Source organism: Triturus cristatus, chromosome 4_2 (assembly GCF_964204655.1).
Source record: "Triturus cristatus chromosome 4_2, aTriCri1.1, whole genome shotgun sequence".
NCBI classification, from domain to species: Eukaryota; Metazoa; Chordata; class Amphibia; order Caudata; family Salamandridae; genus Triturus; species Triturus cristatus.
In genome coordinates, this window is record NC_140586.1 from 338,216,970 (window position 1) to 338,234,258 (window position 17,289).

Sequence of the window (17,289 nt, forward strand, 5' to 3'; positions counted from 1 at the left end):
TAGCGCCTTGACACCTCTGGGTGTTAGTGCGCTTTACAAGTGCTATCCTATCCTACAAGAGCAGCTGTGTCTATCAATATTGCTGTGTATCCCAGTGTCTGTCTATCTCTGAGCATGTGTATTTATGTTTTTGGGTGTATGTCTATGTAAGCATGTGTTGGTGTTACTACGTGTCTGTGTATGTCTCTGTACGTGTGTGTGTGTTTGTATCTGTGAGTCTGCATTTGTGTGTGTCTGTATGTTAGTGAAAGTGTATGACTGTTTCAATGAGTCAGGGTATATGCTTGTCTGTATGTGCACTTTTTTGTATGTGTTGTGTATTTCTGTGTATGAGTTTGCAGCTATGTGCGCATAAGTTAGTGTGTGGGGAGTGCTGATGAGAGAGAAAATGTTGGTTTTTATTTTTATTTTATTCTGTAAACTAGGTAAACAGTATTGTTGTTTTCTAAATATCATAGCGCTTATTAATTTACATCTGTAATTACAGTAGTTATTGTCAATATCAGTTGCAGCTTCATCCCTCAATGGTGCTTCAAAGTTATCAGTATGTCTGATGTAAATATGAGCACTTAGTGAGTGGTGGTTTGTGTCTGTCTCTCGGAATTGGCTTGTCTAATAACTTTTGGAATGACTGTGTTGTAGCGTTCCTATGCCCATCATTTTCTTTTTCAAATTTTACCACTCTCTTGGTCCTCCGATGGACCTTGTTTTGTACCGAGAGGGGTCATATATAAAAGGGTCAAAACAGTCATCCAATGAGGACCAGGAGTTGGATAACTGGTCTACAAACTAGAAATTAGACTCATGTAAATGACTCTCAAAACAAAGCTATAAATATAAAGAATTATTACTGCAAGACCAAATCTCCTGAAGAAATGTAACGGAGGAAGAATCATACAAACCAGCAGTTCAGATAAAGCTATACTGAATAATAACATTAGTATTTGATGTTCTGAGATCTCTCTAATATGGTCTCTCCCAACCATTAGTAACATCAATTAAGAATGCATATAGGATTAAATCATGATAGCTGAGTCGATATTTATAAAATTTAGTTTACCAAAGTTTGAGGAAACACACATGCATCAGTACATTAGCATCAGATTATTGGGCACATTGATTGGATTCTAACAAGTTACCAAAAGCTCAAAAGTTCAGGAAGGGACATGAAAAATGCCAGTTCAGCAGTCTCCCAAAAGGAAGAGACCAACAGGCGTACATATGCGTCAGTTCGGAAAGGAAGCCAGGTGAGTCCACATCAAGCAAGACAAAACTGCCAGGAAAGTTGACAAAGTTCCTGAGATCTCATTTGAGTGCCTCTGTCTCGGGATACCAACCAGTTCGCAATTCCACAATCAGAGATCTTCTATTCAGTTAAAAAGAGCAATATTATATTCCACAAGTTCTGGGGATGACATCTCCTGGAGTCACCTCATAGATCAGACCGCTCAGTTCATTGGTCAGTTCATATAGGATGATTGTCAGACGACATAAAGAAGACACAAAATGTGGTGAAATGGGTGGAACCATTATGCAGTCCTTAAGAAATCCAGGAAAGAAAACACTGTTTCACGTTATTGGTTATACTGAGGAATTCTCACAAGCCGTGGTTTAAGCAAGTCAAAGGACTTCAGGTATGCAGTCAGGCCTACATTAATTTAGGCTAATATAATGCAAAATATTAAATGGTTAGGCATACAGTCATAGGACTTAGTATAACTCTGATGCATTTTCAAGCATCTAGTGTAGTTACAAATAACACGTGTCAGTATAGGACACTTATTATTTTTTTAAAGTACCAGCATGTAAATGTATTTCAAAATATAAATTTAGAATGTCGTTTTAGGTGAATAACATTAGTATACATGTGAAATACAGTCTCTGAATGTTTCATGGATGCATCATTAATTAGGAATGTGTAACATCTACTTTTTTTTTGTCATTTTCAGTGCACACGTTTACACACACAAGAGATAGATTTTAGTAAAATCCACTAACATAATACGTTTAATCAGAATATTTGATCAATTCTCATTAGATATTCTCTCTTATAAATGATATTTAAAATGATTAGAGGTAAGACTCCATAACGTGAGAGTTCACCATTTACACGTTTCCTAGCACAGGTTCATGAAATATAGTACTTTGTCAATTATTAAATCACAGTCTATATTATTTGAATGAACAATATCATCTAGACTACATCTCTGCATGCTTTTACGATGCAATAACTAAGAATTCTCTTTTCTTGTCATTTTCTCAAACGTGGTTTTTTTTTGTAAACAAAATTTATTGGGCATTTATAGGACATGTGACATACCAATACAGATAGTTGCATGACAATGTGAACAAATGTGAATATACTCTTGAAAGATAGGCGTCCCGTTACTGTGGCATCGATATCTATATTCATTTGACGTTTCCCCGAGAGCTGTATTATTAGCTATTTTCAGATCACATGTCAACAATTAAGACAATTGCTAACTCAACTCTTCGCCCTCTGCCAAATGGCATCTCCCACCCTCTCTTCCCTCCCCCTCTCCCCAGGCGTGTCTCTGGTTGTTGTATCCAGGCATCCTTCTCAGGCCTATTCTCCAGGGACCTCCATTTGGTCATCATGATCTCTTTCTTATCCTTAGTATTTCCACTAGCTAGGTTCTTCGCCCTTTCCCCAGACAGCATTCCCTCTCTCCCACGCATTTATACCAATGTATTTTATGATTCATTGTCCTGTGGCGCTTCCCGATTTCCCTCTTCTGAGATGTCATCGAGCTGCTTAAGGTGTACAATCAGAGCTTCCCATGCCCTAGCTGCTTCTAACGTCTTCTCACTTCCAGTGCACCTGGCGTCCCTTAGCCGTATTGTTCCTTCACATCCTGCCCAACGCGTAAACTTCCTCATCCATCTGCTTATACTAGGTCTTCCCCTTGCCTACCAATGACTCTTCTTGAACGTGTAGTTGGTGCACATTTATTATTTTTCTCTCAAAAATAACACAAAAGACTCGGTTTTTCGTGTTATTAAATGTTTAAATGTGATTGCCTCTCAAACAACTGTTTAGAGGATGGGTAGGTGTACCGCCTCCTTTCTTCTTTCCCACATCCTCCAATGCAGGGCAGTGGGGGTAGCTTTACTAAAAGTGAACACTTGTGGGTTTGACCTGGTATGAATGGTTGGGCCACTGACAACTCTCAGCTCACCCACCACATGAAGTCCAAACCATTTTCCAAGTAATTCTTGAGGTAATTCTCTGGAATGCAGAACAAGTGGGGTCGGAAGCAGAAATACCACTCAGGTGCCAGACAGACTTATTCAAAAAGTTCTCAGCTTCTTGCTGTCAAAACATCTGATCCAATCCATCTTACTTGGTTGATGTGTTAATTAGATGTGACATGATGGAACTAGTGCGTGCTAAAAAAATTACATTACTGTCTTTGGCCTCAGACAGTATGATATCTATCAATTAGGACACAACTCTCTCTGTGGTCTACATAAGTGCAGTTTGAGAAACCTGAGCAATAGCTTTGCTTTTTAAAAGTGAGGACTTCAAAATCTGCTGCCTAACGCTAACACTAGAACTAGCAAAATTGTGGAACTTAAGGGATGACTGGGCTTGTGAGGTGTGAGCCTAGGATTTGAAGCCTATGATAGTGTGATGGCCGAGTCAGCTCTGGTCTCTGAAGGCAATGCCTTTAAGTCTTTGTAACCTTTGGGTTCTGCTTAGTGAAGTCTGAACATTTTATTTATGTGTTTAAGTAGTTTGATCATTGTTTAGTGTGAGGGGAAAAACTCCCTTAAAGTTTGATCTTTCAACAACACCATTACTTTTACAGTCACCCACCCCTTTAAAAATGTAGGAAGATTGTGCTGGAAAAGGCAAATAGGTTAATGAACGTTCATAAGCCCATCAGGACTTTACAGTTCTTTTATTGCTATTTCTAGAGTGGTACATTGCACATTAAGGAATTAGCTCCTATAATTAATCTCACGCTTTTTAGAGAAATGGTTTTGCCATACTTTTTTTTTTTTTAAAGCTTTATTTAATTTTGAAAAACAAAACAATACAGAGACATCGGCTGCGTTCTCAATAAATAACCAATGAAGAGATACACTATGACACTTTCGTCCCATACACAATAAACAGCTCATAATCAATTAATCGGACCAGAGATCCCCAGCAACCAACCCAACGTTCCCATCCGCCCGAGCTCCGAAATGGAAAGCTCGCTCCAAGGACCCACCACACAATCTCAATGGTACCCCCTATCTTCATCCCACCCCCCCGACTAGTCCATGCCCGTAGAAAACAACATCCCACGACCAACAGCGGGGGGGACCAGAACTTCATGCCCATTGCACGACCACCCAACAAGCATAACTCTGGCGCCGTACAGTCTACCCCACTCCCGCAGGCACTATTTCGGAACTGGAGTGTGGCGGGGAAGAGCTCGGCAGGGTAGCGATATATGTCTTATAGGGGCCCCGGATGTCCTTGGGTCGCGCCACTGTGGGGAGGAGACTGGAGTAGATCTCGCTATTTGTGCTGCAGAAAGCCATGGAAGTGAGCCACGTCCCAGCTGTGGGGGCCGTTCTATCTCCCCAGCGCTTTGCAACTTCTCGCTTGGCGAGTAGCAGGCCCAGAGAGGCAAGCCTTCGAACATTCTTAGGGAAATTTACCGTGTAGCCCAACAATGCAACCTCAGGTGTGGGAACCAGCGTAAGCCCCAACATATCTCCCAGGATCTTGTGTACCTGCGTCCAGTATGTTTGCAGTGTGGGGCATGTCCCTGACATGTGTGCAAAATCAGCGTGCGGTGCAGAGCATTTCCAGCATGTGTGAGGCCGCGAGGGATCGATGGCATGGAGTCTATCAGGGGTCATGTAGCAGCGGCGGAGGAATTTGTAATGGAGGAGCTTATGGCGACTATTGAGTGATATCGTGTTAGTGACTTTGCAACAAACGGTCCATTGTTCATCCGTAATAGGCCTACCCAAGTCTGTCTCCCAAGCCGCCCGCAACCGGTCATCCACACATGGAACCAGGGCTGCATATGCCCTATAAAGTTTAGAAACCATGTGGGCTCCTGTATCCTTGTCAATGAGGAGAGTGAGGGGCTCAAAGGACTCAGGTTCGAGAGGGAATCCCACAATGTCCGACCGCGCCGCACAATAAAGCCGGCGTAGGACAAACTTGTCCATGAACGTGGCCTCACTGAATCGCGCATCCTCCGACAACGAGAATATGTGTCCTCCAGGGTATAAGTCCCCGATCTTAGTAAGGTTAAACTTTGTTAAAGTACGCTGCACAAGTATCTCTCCCGTGCCTGGCAACAACCCGGGGTTAGGGATTGGGAGAGAAGAGGAGTACAGGAGAGGCTGGGCTAAATAGCGAGAAAGTCGAATCCAGGCCCAGCTGGTGGTGGATACCGTTTGAATATCCACTGGGCTCCGGGGAACCCCTTTGGGTAACACCGCCGACAAGTGACCCGGGAGAACAAAATCCGCCTCTGGTCGAAGAAACGGGATCCGTGCGTCAGGATGGTACCAGGCGTAGGCGTGTGCACACTGAGCGACCAGGTAGTATAAATACAGATCCGGTACTCCGAAGCCGCCCCTATCATGGGGGAGCGTAAGAGTGCTCCAGCGGATCCGGGGGTGTTTCCCGCCCCACACCAGCCTAATCAAGTGGGACCGAAGGGTGGAGAAAAAGGCCCGGGTGAGAGGAACAGGGATATTATTAAAAAGATACAGAAATCTGGGGAGTACGATCATTTTTATGATGGCAATTCTTGCCGACATGGAGAGCGGGACCCGCAGCCACCCCTCCACCTGTGTCTCCAGCCTGGCAATCGCGCGGCCATAATTGAGGCGGATAATTTTGTCCGTGCTCAGGTGTATCTGTATGCACAGGTAACGTACCGAGTCGGAGCACCACTCCAACGGGAACTCACACTGTCATGGGGAGGTGCCGCTAGTCAACGGGAAAATGATGGATTTGTGCCAGTTGATGCCCAGTCCCGAGTGGGCACCGAAGCGAAGGATCTCTCGTATCAGGGGAGCAAGGTTGACCTGCGGCTCTCTGACATACAGTATAGTGTCGTCCGCGTAGAGGGAAGCCAACAAGGGACCCGTCCGAAACTGGAGACCCCTGTGGAGATGTCGCTCCTGGAAATGTCGGATTAAGGGGTCCATGGCCAAAATGAATAGTAGCGGTGAAAGCGGACAGCCCTGCCGCGTTCCACGTGTTAGAGAGAAAGGGCGGGACAGCGTACCATTGATACGCAGACGGGCCGTGGGGTGGCTATACAAAAGCCGCGTGGTGGCGAGGAAGTTCTCCGGCATGCCCACGCGTTGCATGACGGAAAGAAAGAAAGGCCATTCTAAGGAGTCGAAGGCCTTCTCGGTGTCTAGGAGGATCGCCGCAGCAGGCGTGGCCGGATTAATTCTGTGCAGAACCGTGAATAGCGTCCGCAGATTCAAAGACGTTGAGCGACGTGGGACGAAGCCCGATTGCGCGGGCGAAATAATGAATTCCATCAATTGGGAAAGTCTGTTTGCCACTATTTTGGCCAGGATCTTGTAATCGATGTTTAAGAGGGAGAGAGGCCTATACGACCCACACAAAGTCGGGTCCTTGTCTGGTTTTGGGAGCAGAACTATTACCGCTTCGCTAAGGGTCGACGGGAGGGACCCACGCTCCAGCGCCTCCGCGTATACCTCGATAAGCCGTGGCGCCAACAGATCAGAAAAGGCCTTGTAAAAATCCCCGGAGAAGCCATCGAGGACAGGGGCGGAGGAGCCACGAAGCACCTTAATCGCCCCTCGTACCTCTGCCACCGCAATGGGCTCCGCCATGAACTCCCGCATACCCCTATCCAGGAATACGAGCGCGATCTCTGATAAGTATGCCTCAAGAGAGGCCGAGGAATCGCCTAACTTGGACGTGTATAAATCTGAGAAGTAGGCCAGGAATTCATCCCTGATCTCGGCGGGCGTGGTGCGGAGCGAGCCGTCCACGCCCCGCACCTCGGCGATCAAGGACTTACTATACGGCGGTCTCAGAGCCTGCGCCAGCGTGCGTCCCGGCCTGTCCCCCTCCCCGTACCTACGCGCAGCCTGGTACTTCCCCAAATACAGAATCTCTCTGTCCGCTGCCTCCCGGTAGTCAGTCAGGAGGCGAAGCTGCCTAGTGGACACGTCGTCAGTGGGCGCGCGCTGCGCCTCAGCGTCAATCGAATCTAGCTGTGTCTCCACATGCCTAATTGTCGCGCGCAGTGCCTTTAGGACCCCAGCATGTTTAGCTATGCAAATCCCCCTGATATATGCCTGAAACCCCTCCCAGAGCACGGCCCACGAGTCCACCGATCCGGTGTTAATCGTGAAGTAGTCCTCGATCGCCTCGGAAATCTCGTGGACAAAGAGGTCGTCCAAGAGCGCCCTCCCAGGGAATCGCCACTGTCGCTCAAAACCCTCGGGCCGCGGGACGTCCAAACACAGCGACACAGGGGAGTGGTCGGAGTAGGTTCTTGGGAAAGTCTTCAGCTCACAGAACCAGGGTGACAGGCCCGGGGACAGGAGCCAGTAGTCAATCCTGGTCCAAGTGTTGTGTTGTCCCGAGAAATGTGTGTAATCAGTGTTGTTCGGGTTGCGTCTGCGCCAGATGTCAGTCAAAGAGAACTGGTGGCATAGGTCCAGTAGTGCGCGCCGCGCCCTAGGCTTAGAATGAGCGGCCCCCGAAGTACTGTCCAGACCCACATCCATCAACAAGTTAAAATCGCCGCCAAGTATGAGGCCGGCCGGTTCAAGAGTTGCAAGCTGGGCAGCAAGCGCATGAAAAAATTCCGGGGAATCAGTGTTAGGAGCATACACACATACCAGAATGATCACATGACCCATCAACACCCCCCTAACTATGCAATAGCGTCCCTCCCTGTCCCCCATGAACGCCTGGCAGTGAAACGGGACTCTCTTATGGATCAGCACCGCGGTGCCTCTGGCATAATTACTGAAATTGGAAAAATATCTATGAGCGCCCCACGAAGCCGCAAAGCGTGCGTCAACAGAGGAGTGTAAATGCGTCTCTTGGATAAAAGCAACGTCAACTCTGTGCCGATTTAAATAGTGTAGTATCTGTTTGCATTTACGCTGGTTGTTCAGACCCCTGACGTTCCAAGACATTAGGTATAGGCCGAGGGGAGTTTCATTCAAGCCTATGTGAGCCATCGATGCCATGCAACTAGGAATGGGAGCCAGAAAACAGCAGTGTCTCCGTGTATTCGCAAAGTAAACACATCACCAGCCATGTCAATAAAAGCAAAATAACCTAACCCTGCCCCCCTCCCTCCACCCAGCCATATCACGCAAACGTGAGGCAAACCCAAACCTGTGGAAAAAAAACATAGCTCCAAATAACAATACCAATTGTAAGCAAATAGGAAAAAGCAGAGCATCGTAACCAAAAGTAGTCCCAGCGGTGTCAACCAAAGGGGGATGGCAACGACCCGCCACCAACCCAGCACTGCTAAACAGATATACAAAATAGTGTTCCAAAGTTCCCTGAAGCAAACATTCGGAAGAAGAACAAAGCTAGGATACGGGCACTGATTCAGCCGACCCCGGAGCCAGAAAACAGGTCCTGGCTAATTGCAGATCCACTACGCAGAGGAGATCGTCCATCCTCATCTCCCCCCGAAGGGCCCTTGTGTGGCTTGTATGTACGGCAGAATTCCTGCACCTCGGTAGGATTGTCAAAGAGCCGAACACGGCCATCAATCTCAACCCACAGTCGGGCCGGGTAGAGCATGCCATATTTGAAGCCTAGGTTGCGGAGCGCCGCCTTTGCCCCCGCGTATTTCCGCCTGGCCTCCTGGACCATGGCGGTAAAATCCGGGTAGAATGAGAGTCTCGAGCCCTGCCAAGTGATCTCACCCTTCTCCCTAGCCAGCCGCAGGGCCGTGTCGCGGTCCCGGAAGTTCATAATACGGGCAATCAGCGGGCGAGGGGGGAGCCCCGGATTAGGGCGCGGCCCCAGGGAGCGGTGTGCCCTCTCGACCACAAAGCCCGGTGTGAAGTAGTCTCTCCCAAAAATGTCCGATAACAGCTTTTCCACAAAAACGTCCAGCCTGCCGGTAGCCGTGGACTCCGGAACCCCAGTGATTCGCATGTTGTTGCGCCGACTGCACGATTCCAAGTCCTCGTTCTTGATGGCCACCTCCTTCAATATGCGTTCCATTCTATCTATGCGCTTGGTTTCTTGCACTGCGTTATCCTCCACGGCTGATATCCGGGCCTCAGCTTCCACCAAGCGCTTATCATGAGCCTGGATCTTGGCCCCCATTGTTTCTAGCTTTTGTCTAGGGCATCAAAGCGACCATCGAGGGCCCTAAACCCAGCACGCATCTCCTGCAGCCAGTCTGAGGATGGGGCACAGGCCGCCGGATCACAGGCCGGGCCTCCCGAAGGGGCCGGCATTTCTGGGCGTTGGTCCGCCGGTTGCTCAGGTAGCTTTTCAAAGGGCAACGTCTTCTGCTTTGGTTCCTTGCGACCCATGCCCCCACACGGCTGGACAGCAACCGGCCCGCTTGTCGCAGTTCAAAGGCAGCACCAAGACGATGAAGTGACGGCTCAGGAGTACGGGTCTATCCGCAGCTTATCGGGCCAGTAGTACGGGTGATGTAGCGGCCCCCAGGATATCCGGCCGGCTCCGGCCCCGCGGCATCCCAGGCCCATGCACCGCCACAGGACGCGAAGCAGCAGGGCGACGCCTCAACCCTCAGGACCAGGGAGCGCTCTCACGGGGTCATGGGATCCGGACCAAGCAGAGAGGCAGTTCAGCGGTGCCAACAGCAGCCTCGGGCAGGTGGTGCAGGGTGGAGGAGAAGGAGAGCGGTCCTCACAGACCGCGGAACACAGGATCCACCAAGCGAGGGCCCAAGGGCAGGGGCAGAGGCAGCCCGGGCGCTTGGCCCAGCGCGGAGTCCCCCCAACTCACCCCGTCCCGCCACCCCCCCCAGGCCCCCTGACCGAATTAGCCCAGGTCCCCAGGAAGGAGACAACGAGAGAGGCCGCGACCGCAGCGCAGGGCTAAAGCCAAGCGCCGGCCGTCCTCTGGTCAGTAGCGGCGTGGGGAGCAAAGCAGACCCCACCAGGCCGCACCCCGGCGCTCAATACCCCCCCCTCAACTCCCCCCGGGTACCTGCTTCCCAATCGGCCGCTGCCTCCGCATTCCCGTCCTCGGCCGCCGACTCAGGCCGCCATCTTGGGCCTCAGGTCCGCGATCCCCTGCCGTCCGCCGGTCGTCCCGGGTGAAGTCGGGGCCAGATCTCTATCCCGGAGTGCCCCGGGGCCGTAGGAGAGTCAGCGTCGGAGCCGGGCACCCAGCGCCCGCATCAGGAGGTCAGGAAAGGCAGCGTAAGTGCTGAGTCGGCGGCGGAGTTTCAACGCCGTGCGGCCATCCCAGCTCGCGGCTTGGCCACGCCCCTCTGGTTTTGCCATACTTGAGGTAAAATGTCACACATATAGCATTGAAACATCACAAATAAGCTTAGCAGAAACAAGAACGTCAGACATAACCAATGCAAAACTTGGCAGCTATGCGATATCCTGCTAATGGGGGTGGGGGGTACTGTGTGGAAGGGGCCTCTGCATGGTTTGTTCAGACGTGGGAGGTCCCGATGACGGTCGTAATGTAGAGCATCACAACCCCGACGTATGGGGGCCCCCTCAGAGTCAGCACTCATTTGACTATTGGGCAAGTCACTTGGCTCCTCCAAATAACAATATTTTTGGCCTTCCCTTGGCTCCCAGGGGCCTCCTGGTCATGGGGTAGGCATAAGCTCTAGCTTTGCTACTTGGCCCAGTAATTATTCATATATCAAGAGCATACACAGAAGTGACGCGCAACAACAAACAGGGGCACATATTTACAATAAAATGTCAGAGCAGTGTTTCTTCAAAATTGGTAACGCTGCACTCCAAAATTCTTTAAATGCACGGATGTGCCATATTTAAAAAAATACGGTGCACCCATGTGTTTCCCCTAGCGCTGGTGCTAAAAAATTGCCTAGCGCCAGCACAGGCACCCTTGCACTATGTTGCAAGAGTGCCTGCACTGCAGAAGTGATTGTTTATGTGCATCTTCCGCCACATAAACATTCTTTTTTTTTTTTTAAACATCTTTTTATTCAACCGAAGTCAGTGTTACATTCACATAAACATTATTGAAGGCAATTTGCTCTTTCTAAGTGTGCTGCAGAGTAAGAGGAGAAATTATATAATTTCTCCTCGTATCGCCATCCTATGTGAATAAGGAGAAGGGGATATAGCCATCAGAACGTCACTAAAAGTAACGTTCTGTGGCGATATCCTCTTGTAAATATGCCCCAAGGTTCATCTTGGGCTCGACATCTGGCCTGGGTGTCCCCTATGGTTCAGACCAGGCCTGAGTAAGGGTGAGCGATGTCATGGTCACAAGTAGTGTAGCTGCACCTGAAGCCAGTCACACAATGCCAGCCCCACCTATAGCCATTGAAGGTGTAAGTTGCATAGTTGTGGCACACTACTCAGTCACGCCACACTGCTGCCCATACATGCATGAGCCATGAGGCTGTCGCTTGATAGATGGTGTGCACAAGTGTAGCAGCGCAACATTAAGCATGATTGTCCACTTTAGTTCCAAAGAGTTCTGTGATCGTCCCATGGTTCTCTTTCTCAGTTCAGTGACTGAACTGCCTGGGCGCCCTCCCATCAGCTTTTCTCAATCCCTTCTTGGGCTGTGACTGTGCATCAAATTTAAAAAAAGGGAATTTCTTTCTTTAAGTTGAAGGGCTTCCGTGTGAAATGTTTAAAAAAAGAAATACTCTTGTTTTTAATTTTGACAGCTACCAGGATGCTGCTGGGTTCAGACAGTCAAGGATGGAAGAAGAGATTATCTCTTCTCTCGAATCTCTTCTTCTGTCACCACTGACTGTCTGAACCCAGAAGCATCTACTAGAGGTATTATGCTTGAGGAAAGTTCAAATTCTGGGTTGAGGAGGTTCAATACCTAGGTCACGAAATATCTTCTTGAGGGATTGAGCCTAAGGAAGATTTATTGCAGGCAATTGACAAGCGTTCCCCAACCAGAGACAAGGACGAGTTAAGATCCTTTTCAGGTTTATGTGAGTATTACTAACGGTTTGTAGAGAATTTTGTGTTGCAGACTGAACTTCTAAGAACATTGTTGATCATCAAATTTGCTTGGGAGAAAGAACAAGATGAGGCATTTTCAAATGTAAAAACTTTGATAATTAAGGCACCAGCTCCTCAACCTTTTATAGCTGATATTCCATCTGTAGTGACAGCTGATGCCAGCGCTCTGGGATTGGAGTCTGTGTTAAGTCAAATTGTTGATGGAGAAGAGCCTACTGTAGCATTTGCCTCAAGACTCTCAGATGCAGAAAAAGGGTATAGCACTATAGAGAGGGAAGCTATGGCTTGTGAATGAGAAACTGAACATTTTGCAACTTACCTATGGGTTGGTGAATTTTCTTTAGTCACTGATAATAAGCCTCTGGTATTCCTGTTGGGTGAGAAGGGGCTAAGAAATGCCAGGCCATGGCTTGTTAGAGTGCTTTCAAATATTTATGATCATAAGTTCAGGGTTAGACATATCGCCAAAGGGAAAAATAGTAGAGCTTACTTCCTGTCAAGGTGCCCATTGTCACCAGAACTTGCTGGTGAAGTGTTGGGACATAGTTCTAGAGAGGAAATTGAACAAGTTGTTGGGCTGATTGATTGTGCAATTGTTGCTTGTGAAGTGATTTTGTTACAGGAATGGAAAGAGAATGTTGGAAAGGGTGAATGCCAACACATGCTTATGGAATTTATTAGCCGAGGATGGGAGAGGGAAAGTTCTGTTGCACAGGGACTTAATACTTTTTATAAGGTTAAGGAGGAACTAAGCGTGGAAGGAGAATTGATTTTGAAAGGTAATATGCTAATTCCTCTTGGAAATTTGAGAGGCAGATCGGTTCATGTAGCTCACCAGGGTCACGTAGAAATGACAGGTATTAAGAAGCAATTGAGGCAATATTATTGGTGGCCAAGCATAGTCTCTGAAGTAGATTTGTTTGTGAGAGGATTTAGTCAGTGCAATCATGTGGATAAACGGTTTGAACTTATCACATACCACTGTGTCCGGTGGAGCTCTCTAGTCAGCCGTGGAATAAACCTGGCATGGCTTTCAAAGGGCCTATGCATTATATGTACGATGCTGTGAAGTTTGCTTTAGTGGCTGTGGACTATCACATAAAACAGGTACCATTTAAATTCATGAAGGAGCCTATCATGAATAATGTGATTGCATTTTTGAGTGAACCTTTTCACAATTAGGTTTTTCCATCATTTTTTGTCTCTGATAATTTGGAGTTATCTTAATGCAACACAATCAACCACAGGGCTATTTGTTTTGTTATGTGGAAGATTTTCATTCAATATGTTGTCACCCAGTTGCGTTCTTGAAAAGACGAGAGTGAGTAATGCCAAGCCTGATACATGTGAGGTAAAACTGAGAATGGAGGAATTGCAGTCCAAAAATAAGTCAAGGTATGATAGAATGAGAATGTAAAGAATATTGAATTTCAAGTGGGGGGCATGGTAAGAATCAGGAGGCCTCTGTGTACTAGAAATAAATCTTCCTAATACTACCCTAGCACAAGTATTATTTACGTTTTGAGACATTCAATTAAAGTGGAAAATAGTAAGTGGTGGAGCAAAACGAGTGTAGCAAATGATGAGGGAAAAGAGAGAATTAATTTGAAGAAGCCAGGTGCCAGAGGTGTTCTGGCTGGTCAGTTTCGAAGTTGTGTTTTAGGAACTCCTTATACTTCAGGAGCTATGGGTTTTTCTGGGATGTTGGGGGCATCTATGCCTGCAATGTGTGGTAGATAGGGTGACCAGAATTTTAAAGCCAAAACCCGAGACATTTCACAAAAATAGAAGGACTACAATTTTATTTCAAGTGAGTGCACAGAATGACAGCGCTCCACAGGAGAGAATTACAGAACACGCAGTAAGAACATAAATAAAATAACATTTTTAAACCAAGTAGCTTGCCTGTTAATTAAATTGCTTACTTAAAACAACTGCTTACTACCCCTACTTTGTAAAACATAAAAATGAACCTTCTGTCGTTTTCAGTTGACCCTCTCTAAAAACTGGGACGTGAGCTAAATTTCCTGAGATCTGACGGGGCAGCTGGTGAAAAAACGGGACCGTCCTGGCAAATCCGGGATGCCTGGTCACCGTAGTGGTGGAACTTCTGAGTGTGTTAATGGGTGTTGGGCTCATCTATGCCTGTGTGTGTTGAGGAGGTGCTTTGTCTGCTGAGGGTTATGCATTTTCTGAGAAGTCCCCTTTGACTGCACAATCTGTAAAGGAGATATTTCCCAGTCTTCCTGTTCAGAGCCTTATGAGGACTGACAGGCCTAGAAATAATTCTTGTAAACTGAAATGCATTAATGATTTTGTGATATTCTAGTCCTCGATTGTAGTTCCTAATTATGTTTTCCTCTAAGTTGTTTTTTTCATTTTATATTTTATTTTAGTCTTTGCTTAATTCTTGTGATGGAGCAGGTAAAACAAAATGTTGTATACCTCCTCTATTTTGCATGAAATTAATTACATAACCATATTAAATATTAACTTGTACTAACTAGTGTGGAATGGAATGACTAATCAACCTCTGCACCTTGATAAACACGAGATTTACGTGGGACTAAAATGCTAATTGCATGGCAAACAATTAAAATAATTAACTGTGGTACGCAAACTAACTTTAGAACGTGATAAAATAGAGAATTGCATGATTTATGTTGCTTTGTGATGGTTTGTGCTTTTAGTGATGAAGACTGGTGAGTATTATTGCTTTAAATGTTGCTATACGCTAGGAAATACTAATATACATGGGGATTAGTGTGGGTTTAAACATTAGAATCTTCATTTCTATATTCTAATTACTGTTATGTTTGTTTTTGCTTAAGTTGGCATTCTGGCCTACTAGGCCACAGTACTTAACATGGAGTTCCGAAGGTGCCACCGTCATGTGAGCGCGATGCATACTGCGTAGAATCGGATGGCTCTGGAGATCTCCAAGCGACCTCAAACACTAACCAGAGTGTTCCTTGTCAAGGATAGGAACATGGAGAACTGCAAAACAAAGAATGGTGTGAACGATCGAGGGGACAATGAAGGACCTGTACAAGAAGGCTTGCTTGTTGTTACTTCGGAACTTTTTGCCTGTGAATTACCAAAAAGAATACAATTGAGAGATACTATGCCCGGTCTCATGGGAAAACAGGCAAACCGAGAACATTCGGAAAACTTGCAAGTTGAAATTGAATTAGCCAATCAGAACACTTTCTACCCCTAAATTGTTGCACATTGACCTAAAAGTAAGGAGAAAAAGGTATAAATATCCATGATCTGGCAGAGGGGGTGGTTCGTTGGAATGATCGTCTTTGGCGTTGGGACTGCGTTGAACTGAAGGAGATTTCCTGGTTTACCTGGGTTTTCTTTGAATTCAAAGAGAACGATTCCATCTGAAGGGTTTCGATTATTGCCGTGGGTTTGGCGGTTTCTCCTGGAGATTGTCGGAGAGACTGGAATAATACTCTGTGTGTTTGGAAGGTCACCAATGTTCGAAATTCGGTAAATATAATGCAATGCGAGATTTTATACTAAGGATCCAAAGATTTGATGTCACTTAAAATAAACGCAGTATTTGAAACTGTAACTCCGAATATGCTTATGCAGAGTAAACTAAATTCGATAAACTAAATTTGGATTAATAAGAATGAGTTTGTGATTCTTTAATAAGGTATTGATGATTAATTGAATACGTCCGAGGCTTTAATTGTGTTTTAGCTGGTTCTAAATCACCATCAACCAGTCCATCTTATTGGTCCATCGACCAAGTGGTGGAGTGCCTTGATGTCAAAGTCAGGATTTTTATAGGTGCTAATGTATATAATGTACATAATGTAAAGGAATTACTCCCGATAGGTAAGAAGGTACCCCCACATGTCCAGCGTTTTTCTCCTAGGCACAGATTCGAGTGAAACGTATGAGTGTTGGTGTTAAGGGCCCCACCAATGAATAAATGTATGAATGAGTTAGTGTGATGACGAGTCTGTGACATAAGGAGGATATGTAAATTTGCCCTTTTCCGCTGGAGCATTTGTAAACTGAAATACATTAATGATTTTGGGATATTCTAGTCCTGGATTGTAGTTCCTAATTATGTTTTCCTCTAAGTTGTTTTTTTTTTATATTCTATTTTAGTCTTTGCTTTGTGTATCTGTTGATAACGTTTTATTTATGTTCAGCTATTGTTAGAAAATTTTGTAAAAATGATTTGTATCTTTAGTTATTTGCTATGGGGATGGAGGTGTCTTGTATTCTCACTATTGGGGTTGGTCTTTTGATTATAGAGTGTTGGACTGAGTACTGACATGTTCTTGGTGAAGATTCGAGTCATTGTCAGTTGCTGATTCTGCCTGGAAACTTTTGCTTGGAGCGACTTTGTGTGCCGTCTGTTCAATAAAAAGACAACTTTCTCTTCATCTCGCCACCCTCTACATGTCCCTGTGAACACCAGTTTTCTTCTGGTAAATGATGTATACGGTAAAATAAGCGCTGGCCCCAAAAAGATGTCCTGGTGGGCACCAACACCAACCACCTGCTCAAATTAGGTACTGGACAGGGCAGAACAGTTGACAAATGCCCCTGTCCTGCAGTACCTGTAACGACTGGCCCTACATCAGCATAGTTTATTTGTTAAGTGTTTCTCATCTTCTTTTTGGAACTTAGAAGGTTTATATATTTCAGGTCTTGTCCTTGAAAGAAGCAAGAAGTAAATAGGCGTTTTGTTAATTGGGAGTTTTCAAAATACACTAATTTTTGTGCCAAACAGGTGTTCCATAATCGGCAAAGTGGTACGTGGGTAGGCATCTCTACGTGTACTTTGCAAGGGGGTCCCTTCCGGTTTAATTATGCCCCTGGTATTGACTGTCCTGACTGGGCCTGCATCGCCCTTGTTTTAATGTTAAAACTAATTCTCACATTCTTATAAGAAATTTAAAGATTAATAATCTCAGTTCTGGTTCATCTAATGAGCAAGAATTGTCTTCAATAACCGAAGGACCACGCGCTTCACCTCTCTTGTTAGGTAGGGCCAGTTCAGCTCATCGGCTGCGCGCGGAGCATGCTGATTGGCCAGGTCTGACCCTGCTGCGCAAGGATTAACCGTCG

General features: G+C 46.2%; 1 protein-coding gene across 1 annotated transcript in view; it reads left to right on the top strand.

Annotated features, from left to right (window-relative positions):
* The window catches only part of SHCBP1L (SHC binding and spindle associated 1 like), a 1,698,124-nt gene that overhangs the window by 217,583 nt on the left and 1,463,252 nt on the right, over nucleotides 1–17,289 (top strand). The gene's annotated exons all lie outside the window — the stretch shown is intronic.